The sequence below is a fragment of the Talpa occidentalis genome, unplaced genomic scaffold (genome assembly GCF_014898055.3).
Source record: "Talpa occidentalis isolate TD23 unplaced genomic scaffold, MPIMG_talOcc4v2.1, whole genome shotgun sequence".
In the NCBI taxonomy this organism is placed as follows: Eukaryota; Metazoa; Chordata; class Mammalia; order Eulipotyphla; family Talpidae; genus Talpa; species Talpa occidentalis.
Window position 1 is genome coordinate 62218296 of NW_026555331.1, and position 20083 is coordinate 62238378.

Consider the following 20083-nt stretch of genomic DNA (forward strand, 5'->3'; position numbering starts at 1 on the left):
TATGAAGCTATCCGCAGCCACTGCAGCACGAGTTCAATCCCCGGCCAGGGAGCTACCCACATGGTGCAGCAGACCTCTCCTGACTCGCCTGTTGCCCCCCTCAGCAGTGTATTTCAGTCAGTCCTCCTGTTCTGTTCCCCACTCTGTCTCTGGTGAATCCTCTCACCCCCACACCTCTGGCCTGTACCTCAGTTCTTGTATGCATAAATAAATAAATCTTTAAAAAAAAACTTCATCAAACAGAATGCATCGAAAAGGCCACATCAGATATACAACCACGACATTTTGTGGGTGCTGAAGGGATAGTGAAGAGAGAAAGTAAAGGAGAAAACTGTTCTGAATGACACAATACAGACAGAAAATTGGTAAAACTAGGATGGGAAATTCTGGTGACCGAAATATTTTATTGCAGGACTGGTAAGTCAGATAAGTCAATTAGTCTTTTCTGTATCTGTGTCAAGCATGCCCTGAGACTTCACCATTTTCTTCTTGAGTCTCTTCACTCACTTCAAAAGCTGCCAGGCAAGTGATTCAGGGGAAGAGTAGCAGCAGTTAACTGATCCCCTTTTCTTTTTTCTTTTTGGGGTGTTTTCTCATGCTTTTAATTCTTAAGTGAGTTGGTTATTTAATAAAAATTTTGTCTTCTGTAATAAAATTTTTGAGAAATTTACTTGGAATCCAAAATGGTATCAATCATTTTCATTGAAGAATGCAATTTCTGTCCACTGCTGGACCTCAGCCAGGAGGGTTACAAGCTGGCATTTTGGGAGGGCTCTATGACCTCTGGTTTTTACCTTTGCTGTATTTGTTAGTTTCAATTGGGATCTTTCTAATTCTCTAATTTATCTGTGAGTTTTAACAAAAAAGTGAAAGCTCAAAAGAAACTTTTCTGGTTTTACATGTACAGAAGAAACCTTATCCTCTGCTTTCTATCTTCCTCTAAGGAAAATTCACTTAAAAAGACAAATCTCTCCTTTACCTTTCACCATTTGATAGAGAAACTATTGAAAAGCAAGATTTAAGTGCCTTATTTTTGGCAAGTTAATGTTACTTCAACAATACTCAAATCACACCAAACCAAATTCTAACCAGAAATTTTCTTCGTTTACACCATTAATGGGAGGTGGTGGGAAATGACATTTCCAATAAAAATAGAAATTGATGTTTACAGTTAAGACACGCCTGATCTCTTTTAAGTGATATCTAAGGGAAGGTGTCATAATTCTTAATATGAATGTGCTTTTGAATGTTGAGTCAATTGGTTGTTTTGAAATATGAGTCCTCTTAAACAAGTACTTTTGAGGGGTCTGAAGTCATACCCCATCATTGCTCTTAGAAATACTAAGCACTTGGTAACACTTGGGGCTATTTGGGGTGGGGGAATTTTTGAGATGCTTATCTAGTGCTGTAATATTACCATCTAACTTGCTGAGGCAGCCCAGTGCAGGGCGCATCTGATGCTAATTCATCTCTCGCTATTCAGACACTCTCCAAATGCCAACCTCTCATATCAAGCCACCATCAAGAGGGTGTCAACAGCCTCGTACCGAAAAACAAGATGGGTCCTGCTCACTGGGAGCTGTCTTCACAGTGCCATTTCCTGGGAAAACACCCAATAACTCATTGGGTAGAGGGTGGAAGCTGATTTTCATAATGCCATCTGCTCATGCGCCCATCAGGAAATAGAGCTCAGTTATAAGTGCCCAAATGCCCTGAAACTAAGAAAGAACACAGAGGGCACCATTAACCTAATAAAGGTTTACGTCTCTCTGCCTTACATCAATGTCCTTTAAGATCAAATTTTTATGATCACATATGTTTCAGAAAGGACCGTTAGTGAAAACTGCAGCCAATGCTGGTTGCTCCTGGCCTGTGTTGCAGAGGAAGATAAAAGCTGGGGGCGGATCTGGGGACAGTGCTTGGTGAGAAGAGGACTGTTCCAGATTGTATCAATCACATGCATTTGATAAGAACAACTTTCTAAGATCATTTTCCAGGCATTAAGGGAAGCTGTGCAATTTGGAGTCAAAAGGACTGGATTCAAATTCCAACTCATATGTCATCTGAATCAAGCTGTTTATGTGAATGAAAAGAGGGTACTACCACCAATTATATCAGGACAACAGAGAAAACACACACTGTGTTGAGCAAATGGGATGCATGAGAACCTTACTTGTAAACCAGGCAGGCCATGGGCAAGTTTGTTTACCTCATAGGGCCTATTCCTTGTTCATAAAATAAAACAGAAAGAATTTCAACATCTCAGGGGCTGACAGCAACCACGATACACATGTAAGGTATGGCACGTGCATTACGTTTTCAATTGTGTCACTCAATAGCAGGACCCAGTCAATTCTAGGACAGCTGGCAAACCTACAGTTTTCCCCACAGACAGCATAAAACCCTCTAGAACCCAGAAAACACAGCAGTCAAAGCCCCAGACTCAGGTCTCCTTAGCAAGGTGTGTTTCTCTGGGCTAAGAACACATTTCACTATCCACACCCAACACAGTGGTCACTTCAGTCACAATCATAACTCAGAGGAAATATGCTTCTTTTTGTTTAATAATCATATGGCTGGTAATGGTTGGGCAGCCAAGGACTGAGAACTCTATAATCCTAAAGCCACACCCAGACTTGACAGCGGACTTTAAATCAGTACACTTTTTTAAAAACTCATTTCTGAAACACCAAGCCCCTCCACCTTTTTGTCTGTCTCTGCACACCCAGAAAGACCATAAAATCCTAAGCATAACAGCATAGTATACCCAGGTAGATCTATAGATCATGTGGATATGGCATTCTAAACACAGGTACACGATATAGGTTGTGCATATATGTAGACACACATTGCACAGAGGAACTCCAACCCTGAAATAAGCAAATACACTGGTAAGAAACAGTCCCATGGGAAACAAATGCATCTGGTTTTGCAAAAAAAAAAAAAAAATTTTGCAAGGAGTGACTGGGCTGTCAGATGAGTCCTTTTCTGGAAATTGCTCTCAGCCCAAGAAAGTTACTGTGCTGAAGTATATGTCCTCTCCCCAGGGGGCAACACATATCCAGTAGATGGCACATGAAGTTGCCTCAAGTCTGGACTATTCTGCAGGGCCATCTCACTGCCAGAGCTCCCAAGGGATCAGGCCTAGCCTTCTTGGTGACTGCATCGCCATCCTTCCTCTGTCCATTCCTCCTTCCTTCATTCTTCACAAGTGTTGATCTCATCAACACTCGCCAACCAGATTCTTGCACACAAAGCTCCCTTCCAAGCTCTGTTTCCTAGGAAACCCAACCTAAGACAGTGCATTGTTCCTCTTTTTGGTTACTTGGAAGAAAGAGGAAGTACTAATAAATACAAAGAAACTGTACTAAAGATGTTCCTTCAGATAAGCAAGGCAACTCTCTCTCAAGGGTGATGGGGGAGAGAAATACATTGCAGCCACCTTCAGGCATGTGAGACTCGAAGAGATTGGCACCAGCAACCACAGGAAGGGCTTGCATCTAAAAGGCTTTATCCTGCCGACAAACACCCAGTCATTTAACTATTATTTGAATAAAGACATTTTTTAAAACTTCTTTTATGTGTATAAAGTCATATATCTTTTAAATTGTTTATTATTCCAATTACCTGGTGTTTCATTAATCATGTCCACAAAAAGCTTACCCGGATATTACTATCCACTCACCCTTTTGGGGAAACCTACTTCAACTTCAGATAGTGCCAAGGATGAAAAGTCCCTCTATGACAATCTGGCAGGAAAATAAGATTATATTGCATTTTGGTGACACAAATATAAGAAAAATAGTTCTGTATTCCTGGACCCTGATTTCTGCATATCTCTGTACTGAAGAGTTCCCTTCTAGTTCAATTCTTTGGTTGAGTACTGCTGGGAAGGGAAATCCCTCTCATATTTGACCTTTCATCTTGCAACACAGATTCAGTATAAAGAATCTTGCTGGAAGGTTTTCCCTCAGGCTCCCGATTGGATAAAAGTTTTAGAGTTTGACAATAGAAATTTTCTAAAGCTGATCAGTTAGAAAGACAGTCCTCCAGACAACTCAAAAAGTATCTTTCAAGATAGTTTCTTATCATCTACAAAGCCCTGTGAGCTCAAGGGCAGAAAGATACTATAGAATAATAGATCCTGAGTCTCCTTTCGAAATTGCTATATGCACATAAATCCTTCCTTTTAAATTATGAACCATAATACATTAGTAGTGAAATTGAAACTAGATGAATAAAATTCAAGGAACCAGAAACTATTACTTAGGATTCACTACATGGATCCCAGTCTATCTTGAATACCTAAAGGAACTTTGAACAAGAGCTAACCTGGTCAGGCACTGGCACTGTCTCCATAGGTCTTGTCACTAGCAGATATGAAATCCTCCCTCACATTCACAAGCCAGTACTGCCCAATCCAACACTGAACTGCAAAATCCACACTTGTTCAAAGGAGAACTGGGGACTCCCTCGTGGCTCAAGGGGTTAGGATGCAACCTATGAGGCTAACTGCAGCCACTGCAGCAAGAGTTCAATCCCCTGCCAGGGAGCTACCCACATGGTGCAGCAGACCTCTCCTGGCTTGTCCGCTGCTCCCCTCAGCAGTGTATTTCAGTAGATCTGCCTGTTTTGTTCCCCACTCTGTCTCTGGTGAATTCTCTCACCCCACACAACTCTGGCCTGTACCTCAGTTTTTGTATGCATAACTAAATAAATATTAAAAAAAAAAAAAACCAACACGCTCCTCTCACCCTAGCTCTTCAATGTGATTCAGGGTTTCTATCTATGTTACAAGAGCAGTATAGGAATTAAAATCTTCTGCTTCTGCAGTATTTAATCCTTTATTTGATTGATGGCGTAAAAACAAGCCAACCACTGAGAAACACGGTGGAAGCCTCTCACTTGCATGATATAGCATATCCTCAAATTCATGGCTTTTAAGTACGCAATAGAATTATAATTTAAACATATGCTCAGAAACAGGTCCAGAAACAATTTACCAAAGAAACCTAAAATAATTCTAAACATGGAAAATCAATGAGCCCTCTTACAGAGGGTCTTTACTCTGTTGCCCTTCCTTTCTCCATCTATAACATATTGCCCATTAAATTTCCCTACACTGAAATTTGAGATCTTGAGTCCCAAGCTTTAAAAAGGGTGTTAAAGGAGTGGGTGCTTTTCAAGAAACAGATCAAAAAAATTGGTGCAAAGCCACTCAGTCAGTGATCTCATTCAGTGATGGAGCCACTGGAATTTGCCTCCTCCCCAACCCAAGTCAACCGGACATATCCTCAAGCAGGGATCTATCATCAGAAATGAGGTAGAATATTGAAAAAGAAAGGGTTAGACAGATGGAAACAAATAACAAACCTTAGAAATGTGACTGTCCAATTGAGGATATTGGCCAGGGGCGGGGGTGGGGGAGTGAACACAGTGGGGAAGGAGCACAATGGACTATGATGGAGGACTAGGGGTGTTTCGATGGTGGGTTTGGTGTGGAAACAACCCCTGAAGAGGGAGATTCTATCTTCCTATCTCTCTAAGTCACAAACAACATTGTAAACCATAAAAAAGTAACCATGAAAAGAAGATGTGGTTTAAATATACAACGGAATACTATTCAACTACAAAAAAAAAAATTAAATCTTGCACTTTGCAACAACATGGAGGGAACTAGAGGGAATGTGTTAAGTGAAATAAATCAGAAGGAGGAAGACAAATATGGGATGATTTCATTAATATCTGGAATATAAAAAATAAAAAACAAAAGAAGAGGCAAAATTAAACTAAAAGAAACCCTATAAATCTTACGGAATTGAGGTTACTAGGGAAAGAGGTTGGGAAGCAAAGTGGGTAGAGAGCCTCATGTACAATGGTGGAGAACTATGCGTGCCCTGGTGGTGATGTGGTGTGGTAATATGTTCCTGAAGATGTGTGAACCAGGCCTCCCCTGGTGGCGCGGCAGTTGAGCACTGGGCTGCAAAGCTGCCCGCAGCCTCTGCAGCTCCGGTTCGATCCCTGGCCACTGGCAAGGGTCCCACATGTCGTGACAGACCTCTCCTGCCACCCACTGCTCCCCTCAGCGGTGTACTTCATCAGTCTGTCTATTCTGTTCCCTGCTCTGGTTCTGGTGGATTCTCTCACCCTCCCGCGCTTCTGACTGTACCCAGTGCTTGTATAAATAAATATATAAGTCTTTAAAAAAAAAAGAAGATGTGTGAGCCTATCCCTCAGAATCATATACAGTGTGGCAAACCAATAATAATAATAATAAAAAAAAGACTATTAAAAAAATGTGAATGCAAAAAGAATCCAGTGCACCACTTGGTCTATTATGGACAGTAAGACAATCCCTAGAATATCAACCAGAGAAACTGAGATGGCCATTCTTAGCTGTCTTTGTTTATATTAATTTTTTTTATTAAACTTATGCATAACAATTTAACTTTTTCAAAGTATTTCCATGATTTCATTTCACTAGGAGACAAACAGCACCAACTGTGCCATGTGAAACACATATAAACAATATACCCACATGTGCTCATGCTGAGAAAGGATTCTGGTGACCAACAGACACCAAACACCCAGACCACCTGGGTGATCTGATGTCACCGGTCACATCAAGACAGCTCACCTGTCTGCAATGCATAGGTATAAGCAGCTCATTTTCAGATGTCCTTCAGTATTGTGGGGCCAAAATTTGCTCCTACTTTTGAAGGATTATCAGATTTCTGTCTTAAAGTCTCTAAAGTTTGTTGGCCATACCTCTCATTCTACTGTTTGACTTTCACCTGAATTCTAGACTTAAAGGTAAACCAAAAACAGGGAGGGTAAATGAAGTTATGAACAAATAGTTTAAAAGAACGCCGTGAATTTCTCCAGGTTACTCTCCTGACATTCTGTGGACTCCGGTAGCAAGCCATTGCAAGCAGAACTTTTTTTTTTAATCATTTGACAGGTAGAAACCATTTTAAAAATTACAGAAAAGAAATGCCTAGGGATTTGCTCACATGGGCTTTGCATTCAAGCCAGTGTTTCTCAATCTTGTGTGATGAGTCACAATGGCAGCTCATAAAAGATTGACTATGACGTTGCAATATAACCAGTGCTAATCTGTTTGAAGAGATAAAGTAAAAAAGCTAGATGCCACCAAGGGAAACAGAACTGATAGAAGAGTGATTTGAGAGGCTTGGGAGCTCTGCTCTGGAGAGTTGACTTTGCACAGTACGATTACCTTCAGCAGCAGGACTTGCAAACTACGCTGAGTTATCACCTGAAGGATTCCATGCCTTATTCTGAAAAGGATGTTTTTTGCAATCTCTGATCAACATAAATTTTGTCATTCATACATAATTCCTAATTTATCTTTTATTTTATCTTATGACTTAGAGTTAAGATGAGATCTTGATCCCAATACACTCACAATTTTAGCTTTGCAAATTGAAAGAGAGAGAGAGAGAGGGAAAAATGAGAACACACAGAGACAGTTTCTCTATGGGTAGTAAATTTACTACACCAGACAGGAACTCTGAGCTGCAGGACTCTGGTTCACATCACAGAATCCATAGTGGGTAGTGACAGGATATGGGAATAAGCTTATATTAAGTCATAATCTTGTCATCATGCAGAGAGTCAGCAAAGAAAGCACACAGGTTTTCATTCCTTAGGGAGCATGAGTGTGTCATTTCAGGAATAAGGAAAACCTGGAACTTCTCTGTCTTTTTCCTTCATAAATAAGGGATAAATTGTAGGTTCCTAAAAGTGATGGGGATCCAATCTACATGGATCTCAATAGATTGAATGTAACAAGATTCTGGTTCCTCACAGATCACCACTGACTCAGAACTGACTAAAATGTGTGGCAAGAAATTAGAAGTAGAATAAGGAAAATGCCACCAGAAATAATTTTGTGTTCTAATGGTGAAAGTTCAAATAACAATCAGTGATACTTGCATATTTCCTAAAATGAGCCAGAGCAATGGAAGGCCAGCACCTTCAACAGAACCCCAGGAGTTGGCTGGGAAAAATGCTAATGTAGAAAGCCACCAAGAGCAGGAAATCTGTTGCTTTGACCATTTTTGTTATATTGCATAATAAAGGTAAGTGATTTGAGTAGCAGTAAGAGTAAGTGCTCCTTGGAATACATGGTTCAAGAATGAAAGAGTCGGTTGTAAAGAAGAGATGTGTGTTGGCATCTTTTCTCCAAGGCCTTCAGCAAGGGTTCATGAGGTAGTTTATTTTGAATCACTCAGTGACAAAGATGAAAACTGTCCCAGCAGAAGAAAACCACCACAAAAAAGAATGGAAGGTGTGATATGGAATTTCTGTAGGTGCAGACAGGTCACAGGTGGCCATTATGATAAGGAGCTGCCAAGGTGACGCTCAACTCTACCTCAAGATCATCAAACCAAGTGTCGTTCTGGGAAGGAACAGTTGCCTTAAAGGAAACATCTGTTCAAGATCCCTCATGGGCTTAACTATGAGATTCTTATCTCCCAGAAGTGTTTGCCTACATACCACACACCCTTCCTTATGTCCAACATCAAAGAAATACCGGAACCAATACAAAAGCCACCCGGAAGAGTCAATTAGTTATTTGATTCAGAACGAGGTACTTTCACGCAACTTGTTACTTTCTTTGATAAGGAAGACAAACAGAGATGGACTTTGGAATTTGAAAAAAAAATTGCATTGAATTTTTTTTTAAAGATTTATTTATTTATTTATACAAGTGCACTGGGTACAGTCATGAGCATGGGAGGGTGAGAGAATTCACCAGAGCCAGAGTGAGGAACAGAACAGCAGACCAACGAAGTACACTGCTGAGAGGAGCAGCGGGCACGGCAGGAGAGGTCTGTATGCTATGTGGGACCCTCACCCGGTGGCCGGGGATCGAACCAGCGCTGCAGAGGCTGTGGGCAGCTCCACAGCCCAGCGCTCAACCACTGCGCCACCGGGGAGGCCTTGCATTAATTTTTTTTTTTTTTAAAGCAGTTTGAATCATGAGCAGAAGTTTGAAAAAAAAAAGAAAATTACAACTATTTTGTTGTTCCTCAGACTTACTGGGAGTTTCTTCCTGGACAAATGTACAAGTCCCCAGTATAGAGTGACTGCTTATAGGTGCTTCTCCTCAGTCTACCCAATAATATCAAAATATTTTCCCCAAAATCAGATTAAGGCAGAATAAAGCTGTAAGTCATTGATCCTTACAGAGATTTCCCTCCCTTTAGTCTGCTCCCACCTCTATAAAGTAATGGGTCCTGGGGATTAAAATTGAAGGCACAATTCCTGCCGTCATGTGGCTTACATTCTAACTCAAGACACACAAAGGGAAAAGTATAGGATTTACCTAGTTTTTCCTGGTAGTCTCTCAGTTTAGTATGAATCCCTTGTTCAAGACACACAGAAAAATCACTAGTGACAGAGGGGAGAAAAGGCTTGATAATCCTTGCTTCCTCTTATTTTTTGCCATTTGGACCAGATAAACCTCTCTGTATGAATTATTTACCACATTTCAAATATCTAACTCTGAACCCCTTTGGTTAACCTAACACAATTAAAATATTCACTAAATTCCTTCATTGTCTTGTGAGAGGAAGGATTAATGAGCCAAGTGTGTCTGGGGTGATAGCTAGTGAGGTTAATGGAGACAAAATAATCCCAGGGAATATTAGAGAAATTTTCATCAAAAAATTCTGTTCACTAGAGCGAGATGAAGTTTATATGCCCAGCTTCTCCTGGGTTTCTATTATATAAATATAACTCAATTGATATGGGAACTTCTGAGGTTTTGGGCCTGATTTTCAAATTGTTCTGCATTTATATTCTCCCTTAGATAAAAATGCCTGCTATGGAGGATGAGGTAGTTTTGTAGGGATATAAAAATCTTTCATTAAGAACATCTGCTCCTCATAGAGAGTTTGTCAATCCTAGAAAATATTCCGGGAACAACTGCAAGTATGACTGAGTGTAGAATTGAGTTGTTTTTATATTAAAATGAAGACCAACTTCTGAGCATGTATTAATTCAAAATCATTCATAAGTGGCCTGTTCTGAGCTGTCAGAAAGGGAATCTACCAACCCTTCAGTTACTAAACAACGACAAACTTACTCACCGTGTTTTTTTAATGCTGGCATTGGACTAAACTGATAGCCAGATGCTCATTCTTTTAAATCTCCCAGTTCCATCTATGTGATCTTATTTCCTTGGAGTAACACTTAAAAATTTATAGCGTAGTGACTGGATTTCATTTCAGTTGTTTGAAACTTTTGGCAAATGTTTTTGCTAGGACAGAGCCCACTTGCTAATTGGGTTTTAACCCTTCTTTTTTAGTTCAGTTCAGAATTTATTGGATATATGCAATGAGAAAGAAATATCTCAAGTGCCAGATTTATGAACTAGACCAGAGAAAGATAATTCTTTCCCTCCCAGGATTTCATGTTCAGTCTCTATTTCCTCTTCTCTCAGTGTCTCTCTGCTTTTCTCAGATTCTCTTCCTCTTTCTTTCTCATCACCCAGGGACTTCCCAATGAACAAATCCAATGGCAAAATGTTTGTTGCACATACAACACTGAACTTATTATACCTCTCCTCCCCAAATCCATTGGTTTTCTCAATTAAGAAAATGCTTTCATCCTTCTCTCTCTTCTCATTGATCCCAAAGCAAAATATGGAAGGTGACTTCAACTCACATTATCTCTTTCATATCTTACAATGGAATGGTCTTAAAAATCAGTTGTAATAACCTTCTAAAGACTCTTTTTGATCTATACTTTCTCTCCCCAAACCCCACACTGCCATTGCCTTAGTTCTAGTAATCATTCTTTCCCATTTGGACTTTAAAGATGTTTTTAAAATAGAAGCTGACTATTCACATTCCTGCTTAAAAATCATTCAGTGGTACCTTACTTCCTGTAGAAGAATTCAAAGTTTTCCATTTAGCATATATGCATGGTCCATTGTGATCTATATTCTGCTGACTTTATCAACTATGTGTACCCCACAATCTTGTGCCGTACTTAACTGTCCTCCCCAAGCACCACAGTCTCATGCTTCTATTCCTTTGCCATGCTCTACTTAGGTCTGTAACATCCAAGCCTCCTTTTTCTACATGGAATTCCCTCATCAATTCTTAGCACAATATTATTTTCCCCAAGAAACTGTTTATGATTCCTGCTTCCCCTGCCCTCTTTCTCTCTTCCCCTACATTACATAATTAAAGATACCACCTATCTCAGTACATTTAAAACTTCCACATCTCTCTTATACTGTAAGTTTGAATTTCTTTGTATTCCTAGTTCCACTAAGGACATGTTCTCATAAGACAGTGGCTATGTGATTGCTGATCTTCACCTTCCTGTGTCTACATTCATCAAAATTGAATATCAGCCCTTTCTAAACATTTATTTTCCAAAGCAGGATTCTCATATTATCTCCCCCTAGCTCTCTGGACCATCATTTATCCAGAATCTCTAAAAATTTATTCTTTGTCTTAGTCTTGTAAATAGTAGCCCCCCTTGTCTGTGGGGGATACATCTCAAGACCCCTATTGGATGTCCAAAACTGCTGATAGTACCAACACTATAAAACCATGCTTTTTCCTATACATGCATACCTATGATAAAATTTATTGATAATTTATAATTAAGTAAATGAAAGATTAATAACAAACAGTTATAGCAATAGACTCTAGTAAAAGTTATATGAAAGCATTCACATGCTCACTCTGGTGCTCTCTCTTTCTTTCTCTCTCTCCCCCCAACTCCCATTGATCTCTCTTTTAAAATATCTTGCATGTAATATTTTAGGACAAAAATTGACTGAAACAACAGAAAATGAAACCGCAGCTGAAGAGGGATTACTGCTTTTGACATTTTAGGGATTTCTACTTCTTTTCTTTCTTTTTCTCCACTAAATCCTTTCCCTGGATGTTTTATTGAGAATTTTGCTTTAAACCCCATCTGAGATATAAGCAGGATTATCATTAGTAGGAAGAAACCATTCCTGAAATGATGCTTTTCTGATGAGTCCTTCTACTCTCCACCAATAAGATATGTTTCAGTCTTCCTAACACAATGAATATATATATTTTAAACATTTTTCTAGGTTGAATCAAATGATCACTTTTGTTGTCAATTGTGATGAATCAATAAACTAAAGGTAGAAAAAGACTTCGAACATCATAACTATGAAAACAAATAAAGCCTGTATACATCAGAACAAAAAATATCAGCATGGACCTAGAATTCAGATAAAGGTGAAATATACATTTCCTCTGTTGTCTATTTCTATTTAGCTGGTCATTCATGGCAATTCATTGTGACTGCAGAACTCTTGGAATATAACTCCAATATAAATGTAAATCCTACTCCTTGACCTAACCTAACTAAGGACATGCAAGGGGTTTCATTCGAGTCCAAGTGTGAAAAAAGTCTAATCTGGTGGGGATTAAACCTGTGAACAACCACCTCTAGGAGAGGCGGAAGCTAAGGGGGGTTGTCCTGCTCCTAGAACTATAAACTCGATGATCTCAGTGGTTGAACTGATCTTTCACTAGCTTCCTTATTTGTCTTCTTGGGATCAGAGTAGTTGAGAATCATGTTAACTCATTACTCTATTCACAGCCTTATCATCAATAGTTTATTTAGCTTTGGCACTGTGTTCAGACCTTGGCCTTCACAGAGAAAATTTTAGGACCTCAAAGGATATGGATTATCTCACAATTCAGTTTATTTCCCCTGATGGAGAGAACACAATTTACAAAAATTTCTAATATTTTACTCTGTGTGCGTGTGTTAAAGCAACTGCTTCCCCATAACTATAGAGCTTGAAGATTAAAGAAAATCACTGATACTCCCTTTGACTCACCATAAATTGTGCCTGGTGCTGGCCAGATGGCTCTCAGTGGACTGATTTAGTGCAGCGTTGGAATCCCTGAGTGTTCACTTTAAATGACCTATCTTTACTTCTTCTATGTCCAATGTCCTCAACTGTGCCCCAGAGCATTATACTCAAATTCTGAGATTATAATTCATGCTCTACAGAGCTATGAAAAAATAATTTCCTCTAATACCTCCCCAGCACTCATCCTAACCCTGTTTCTCCTAAACTGACCAATCAAAGGTACAATAGTTGATCACATATATGACACCCCTCCCTGTCCCACAACGTTTTCCTTTCCACCAGAACCATAATTTTGCAGAAAATCTTCCCTCCTCCCTATGGCCATGTACCTTTCGCCCCATGGGTAATTAGGTCAGGAACACGTGATACAACACTAACCATGGAAAATCTGCTAGGGCATAGTCTCTCAGAAAGGTTTCTTTACTGACAAAATAAACGTACATAGATAGCTTCTTCTTTCTCTGACTGCTTCAGGTGAAATGATGTTTATTTCAAGGTATATCAACAAAATAACAGACATGAATAGACATGAACAGTACAAACTTTTGGCAAAAGTAATTTGAAAGATTTATGTGAAATATGTTATGTATTTGATATTATTGTCTTAGGTTAAGTCTAGCCATGATGAAGCTTAAGAATTAGTGTTTTTGGAAGATTTAATTTAAGTTTACAAAATAACAATGAGTCTAATTGTGTCCACAGAATTAAAGGGAGTAGCCTTAAAAAGAAACATTGAAAGATCCTCCAATCTTAATAACCTAATTTGTGGTGTTAGATGTGGGGAGAAACAAGGCCCAGTCTCCCAAACAGAGAACAGATCTGCTTCTCTAGCTCTACCTTGTGGGTAAAAGTTACTCTACAGGATGGAGAGCACTGGCAGGTACCAAGGAGACCAAAACTATGGTGGATCAGGAGAGAACTCTCTCTCCCTTAGGTAGAGTGGATCCAGAAGTCCCTTCAGTTAAAGAATCCTTCAACCAGGACTGGTGGCCCAACCTCTCAGTAAGGAATGTCCCAGCAGAAGACACTCAGAAGCCAAGAAAATATGAGAAGAGACTGCTCAGTTGTTGGGACACTGTAGAACTTCTCAGCCTTTTACCTCTGAAGGGATTAAAAAAAAAAAAAAACCTTAATGTGCTCCTTCCTCCTCATGTCCAGCTCTCCTCTCCACTTTCTACCCTCTATTCTTGTTTTACTGCTTCTTGACCAACTTTATTTTTCCTTCTCCCCAAACAGGGCCCAACCAAGGGAGAGACCAGACCCATTCCAGGGCCCAGGACAGAGAGAAGCCTAAGCATCACCTCTGACCAAATCCTCCTCCAAGCCATTGAGCCTCCCTCACAGCAACAAGGCAGGTGCTTTATTCCTAAAAAGGTTAACCCGAAGACACCAGCACTTCCCTTGTTCTCACTGTTAGCCCTACTTAAAAGAAAATTTCACCACTTGTGATGGCTAATTACATACATGATCTTGGCTAGGCCAATATACCCAATTTTTTTCCAATGTGTATCTGAATATTGCTGTGAAGATATTTGTTAATACTGAAATCAGTAGACACTGAGTAAAGCAGATTGGCCTCCATAATGTGAGTGGGTCTCCTTCCATCAGCTTAAGTAATTAACAGAAAAAGACTGAGGGTCCCTCACCAGGATGGTTCAACATCCAAAAATCAGTTAACGTAATCCAACACATCCATCAACAAAAAAATAAATAAAACCATATGATCATATCAATAGATGCTGAGAAGGCATTTGACAAAGTTCAACATCCATTTACGATGAAAGCCCTCGAAATTCTTGAGATAGAAGGAACATATCTTAAAGTGATAAAAGTCATATACAACAAACCCACAGCCAATATTATTCTCAATGGTGAAAAGCTAAAACTCTTTCCTTTAAGATCAGGAAAAAGGCAAGGATGTCCACTTTCACTACTGCTTTTCAATATAACACTGGAAGTCCTACCCAGAGCAATAAGACAAGAGAAAGACATACAAGGAATCCAAATAGGGAAATAAGAAGTAAAACTACCACTATTTGCAGATGATATGATAATATATATAGAGAACCCTAAAAACTCCACAGGAAAACTAATCAAAACTGTCCACCAGTTTAGTAAAGTAGCAGGATATAAAATCAACACAAAAAAATCAGTAGCCTTCCTATATACAATCAACCTGAAGAAGAAGAAATCAAGAAAATCATCCCTTTTATAACTGAAACAAAAAAATCAAATAACTTGCTAATAAACCTGACAAAATAGGTGAAGGACCTATACAAAGAAAATTATAAAATTGTTAAAAGAAATAGAAGAAGACACAAAGAAATGGAAAGACATCCCCTGCTCATGGATTGGAAGAATTAACATTATTAAAATGGCCATCCTACCAAAAGCAATTTACAGATTCAACACTATTACACTAAAAATCTCAATGACATTCTTCAAAGAAATAGAACAAATATTGATGAAATGCATATAGAGTCACAAGAAAACTCGAATAGCCAAAGCTCTCCTGATTAAAACAAAGGAGAATGATGGCATCATACTCCCAGACTTCAAACTATACTACAAAGCCATAATAATTATAACAATGTAACAAAAACAGACACACAGACCAATGGAACTGAATTGAAAGTCCAGAAATAAAACCACACGTATATGGCCAACTACTCTTTGACAGAGGAGCAAAGAATATGCAATAGAACAAGGACAGTTTGTTCAATAATTGGTGCTAGGAAAACTGGACCATCATAAGCAAGAGAATGAAACTAAACCACTACCTCTCACCGTGCACAAAAATCAACTCAAAATGGATAAAAGAACTGTACATAAGACCTGAAACCATAAAATACATAGAAGAAAATATAGGTAAATCACTACAAGACATACATCTCAGTAACACCTTTAATGACTCATCCCCCAAAGCAAAGAAAGTGAAGGAAAAAATAAACAGCTGGGATTACATCAAACTAAAAAGCTTTTGTACAGCAAAAGAGACATTAACTGGTCCTCCCCAGTGGTGCAGCGGGGTTGAGTGGGGTCAGTGCTGTGAAGCTGTCTGCAGCCTCTGCAGCACAGGTTTGATTCCCGACCGGCCAGGGAGATCCCCACATGGTGCAGACCTCTCCTGTCTTGCCCCCTGTTCCCCTCAGCAGAACCTTCAGTCCATCTGCCTGTTCTGCTCTCTGCTCTGTCTCTGGTGGATTCTCTCACCCTCCCATGCCTCTGGTCTGTCCCCACCCCCCATTCTTGTATAAATAAATAAATCTTTAAAAAAGAGAGAGAGAGATTAGCCAAAACAAAGAGACACCCTACTGATTGGGAGAAAATTTTTGCACTCCATACAAGTGATAAGGGACTTATCACAAAGATATGCAAAGAACACACATGACTCATTAAAAACAAAATACACTCCAGTCAAAAAATGGGCAGAAGAACTGAAAAGACATTTCTCCAAAGAGGAAATGCAAATGGCCAACAAGCATATGAAAAAATGTTGGGCCTCCCCTGGTGGCGCAGCGGTTATGCGCTGGGCTGCAAACCTGGCCGCGGCCTCTGCAGCACCGGTTCGATCCCAGGCAGCCAGTGAGGGTCCCACAGGGCACGACAGACCTCTCCTGCCGCCCGCTGCTCCCCTCAGCAGTGTATTTCATTGGTCTGCCTGTTCGGTTCCCCACTCTGGCTCTGGTAAATTCTCTCACCCTCCTGCGCTTCTGACTGTACCAGTGCTTGTATAAACAAACAAACAAACAAATAAATAAATAAATCTTTTAAAAAAAGAAAAGAAAAGAAAAAATGTTCAACATCCCTCCTAATCAGGGAAATGCAAATAAAACCACAGTGAGATAACACCTTACACCAGTAAGAATGGCACATATTTAAAAATAACTAGCAACAACAAATGTCGGTGAGGATGTGTTGTAAAAGGAACTCTCCTACACTGCTGGTGGGAATGCAAACTGGTCCAGCCACAATGGAAAGCTGTATGGAGTTTCCTCAGATTACTAAAAATGGAACTGCCATATGACCCAACAATTCCACTCCTAGGGATATACCCAAAGGATACAGAAACATTAATTTACATGGATACCTGCACTCTTAAGTTTACTGCAGCATTATTTATTATAGGTAAGACTTGAAATCAACCCAAATGCCCAAAAATAGATGACTGGATCAAGAAGATGTGGTACATATACACAATGGAATACTATTCAGCAATCAAAAAAGGTAAATTCATGCCATTCGCAGCAGCATGAAGTTGCTAGAAGAGATTATGCTCAGTAAAATAAGCCAGAAGGAAAAAGTAAAATATCAGATGGTTTCACTTATAGGAGGAATATAGGGGAACCATACAAGGGATCAAGGGGGAAAATAATAATCACAATGAAAAACACAACATAACAAAATAATAAAGACAACTATAACACGAAGACATTCTACAAGGGAGGGGGAGGGAGAAGGATCAAAGGAGGGCAGGAAGAGCACAAGGAACTATGGTGATGGTGTATAAGTGAATTGATGGTGAAATTCTATGGGGACTACACTGAGAAAAGAAAGCAAACATTGTTTAAAAAAAGATGAAAAGAATAAATAAATAAATTCTTAAAAAACAAAAAAGACTGAGGGCCTCTGAGGAAGAGGGAATTCTATCCCACGTTATTTTCGGACTCGAGCTGCAACATCAACTCTTCCTGGGTCTCCAATTTACTAGACTACAGATTTCGGACTTGCCGGCTGCCACAATTGTGTGAGCCAGTATTTTAGCAGTCCGTTACCTTAACCGCTCTGTCACCTCACTTGTGAGCCAATATTTTAAGTATTTCTGTTCTCTCTCACAAATGTAATATTTTTAATATTTTATACATGTTTATAAAATGTTTCATATCTTTATATTTAATCACATAAAAATATGTCTAATATATAATATATATAAATATGTACTTGCATTTATATAGACACATACATCCTATCAGTTTTGTTTCTCTAGAGAAACCTGTTGAATGTACCCCTTAAAAGCACACATCCAGAGCTTCCTGAAACCAAAAGGGAAAATGTGTAGATTCATATATTCCGGTTCATTAGTACCTCACCTGGTTTTTATGCTCCACCAATTTCAGTGAGCACTTTGTTAGTAATTATTGAGAGGAATTTTAAGATCTCCCTGGAGTAACCTCATGATTACAATGAGACTGAAGTAGGAAATCTGACTTTATGTCTAAATTAATTTTTCAGATTTGTTAGATTACTAAGGCTATTCTTAGTTTTTCAGATTGTTTCTTCAGTAGCTTTGTCAAATTTGCATTTTTCCCTCTATTCTGCTGTTAGGAATAATTCCTTTTTGTTTTTTGTGGAATCTCCCCAGTTGGTCTTAGTGCTTTGCCTAATGTCTGGCACTCCTTTTTATTCTTTAAGTTGGTATAGTGTCTGGCACATAATAGATTTCATGCAGATATAAAATATATTTTATATAAACACTTCATTAAAATATTTTAATATTTTATACATGTTTATAAAATATGGGGACTACACCTGAGAAAAGAAAGCAAACATTGTTTAAAAAAAAGATGAAAAAAATATATAAATAAATAAATTCTTAAAAAACAAAAAAGACTGAGGGCCCCCGAGGAAGAGGGAATTCTATCCCACTTTACTTTTGGACTCGAGCTGCAACATCAACTCTTCCTGGGTCTCCAATTTACTAGACTACAGATTTCGGACTTGTCGGCTGCCACAATTGTGTGAGCCAGTATTTTAGCAGTCCATTACCTTAACCACTCTGTCACCTCACTTATGAGCCAGTATTTTAAATATTTCTGTTCTTTCTCACACATATAATATTTTTAATATTTTATACATTTATAAAATGTATATAAAACATATCTTTATATTTAATCACATATAAATATGTCTACTATATAATATAAATTAAATATGTATATTTATATAATATATATAAAGTATATATGAGTCATAGCAGTGGTTGCTCCTATCCCAGGGCTTGGAGCCCCATATTTTATTGGGTGAGTGATTTCCACTCTGATCCAGTTATCTAATAGGTCATGGTGCTGACTTTGTAAGAGTCACTCCAAAACTTAATTCCTGCATTTAGTTCACTGGCTGCAAAAATTCCCCTTCCTATGGCTGCCAGGTTGTGTTTTGCCCACATGGAGGTGAGGAAGTCAAACCAGACACCTCCTTTTCCTGTAGGCCCGCCAGCAAACCCACAGTCGACAGGCGACCCCAGGTGTGTCTGTTCTCAATCTATACATATCTCTGTGTCTCAGGGACTATAACATTAAATAAAAATAAGTAACATGACAGGTTGAAAGAGAGTACATGCACAAAAAGGGATAGCATTCCAATTTTAGTCCTTTTAATTTCACTTTAATTTCCTGCTTTTTGAACCATGGATCCCACATTTTCATTTTGCTCTGGGACCTGCAAAACATGTAGCTGGTCCTCAAGTTAGAAGAAATAAAGTGGTGAATAAAGGAGTTTTGGTTTACTTAGAGAAATCTGTGAGGGCTACTCTGATAAGATGACATTTGAGTAGAGCAGAAGAAGGTGAAAGTGAGCCATACAAATATCTGGGGCTCTAAGTTCCCAAGCAGGGTGAAGTGCAAATGCAAAGGTGCTTTGGCAGAAACACTGTTAGACACTAGACATGCATCAGAATCTGCTGAGGAACCACTGCCACTGGAATAAAGTGAATGCAGGTATAGTGATAGAATATATAGTGAGGTGTCAGCAGTGATAGAGGCGGAGCCAATTATGCAGGACATGGTAGGCTCTTGTAAGAACTTTGTTTACTCTGGAGGAGGCACATGGAGCAGAGAGACATGTGAAGAAGCTGTGCATGCTTCTCAGTCTTGAACTTGTACCAGGGCGTTGGGGGACATGGAAGGAGAGACTTCAAAGACACAGAGATGTGGTGTTGGTGGAAATGAGTGACAAGGAAGGAGACACAACCTTGGATAGAAAGACTCTTATGTGACCGTTATCATCTGGAAAGCAGGAAAAATCTGAGTCATAACACTTAAGACAGTCACCTGATGGTTTCTGGAGGTCAAGGAATAGCTGAAACTAACAGAAAGAGTCTTCTATTGTTATCACTTGGAACCTGAAGGATCCATGGTGGAAAAACCTGTCTTCGTTTCTAAACAATTTGAAATCTGT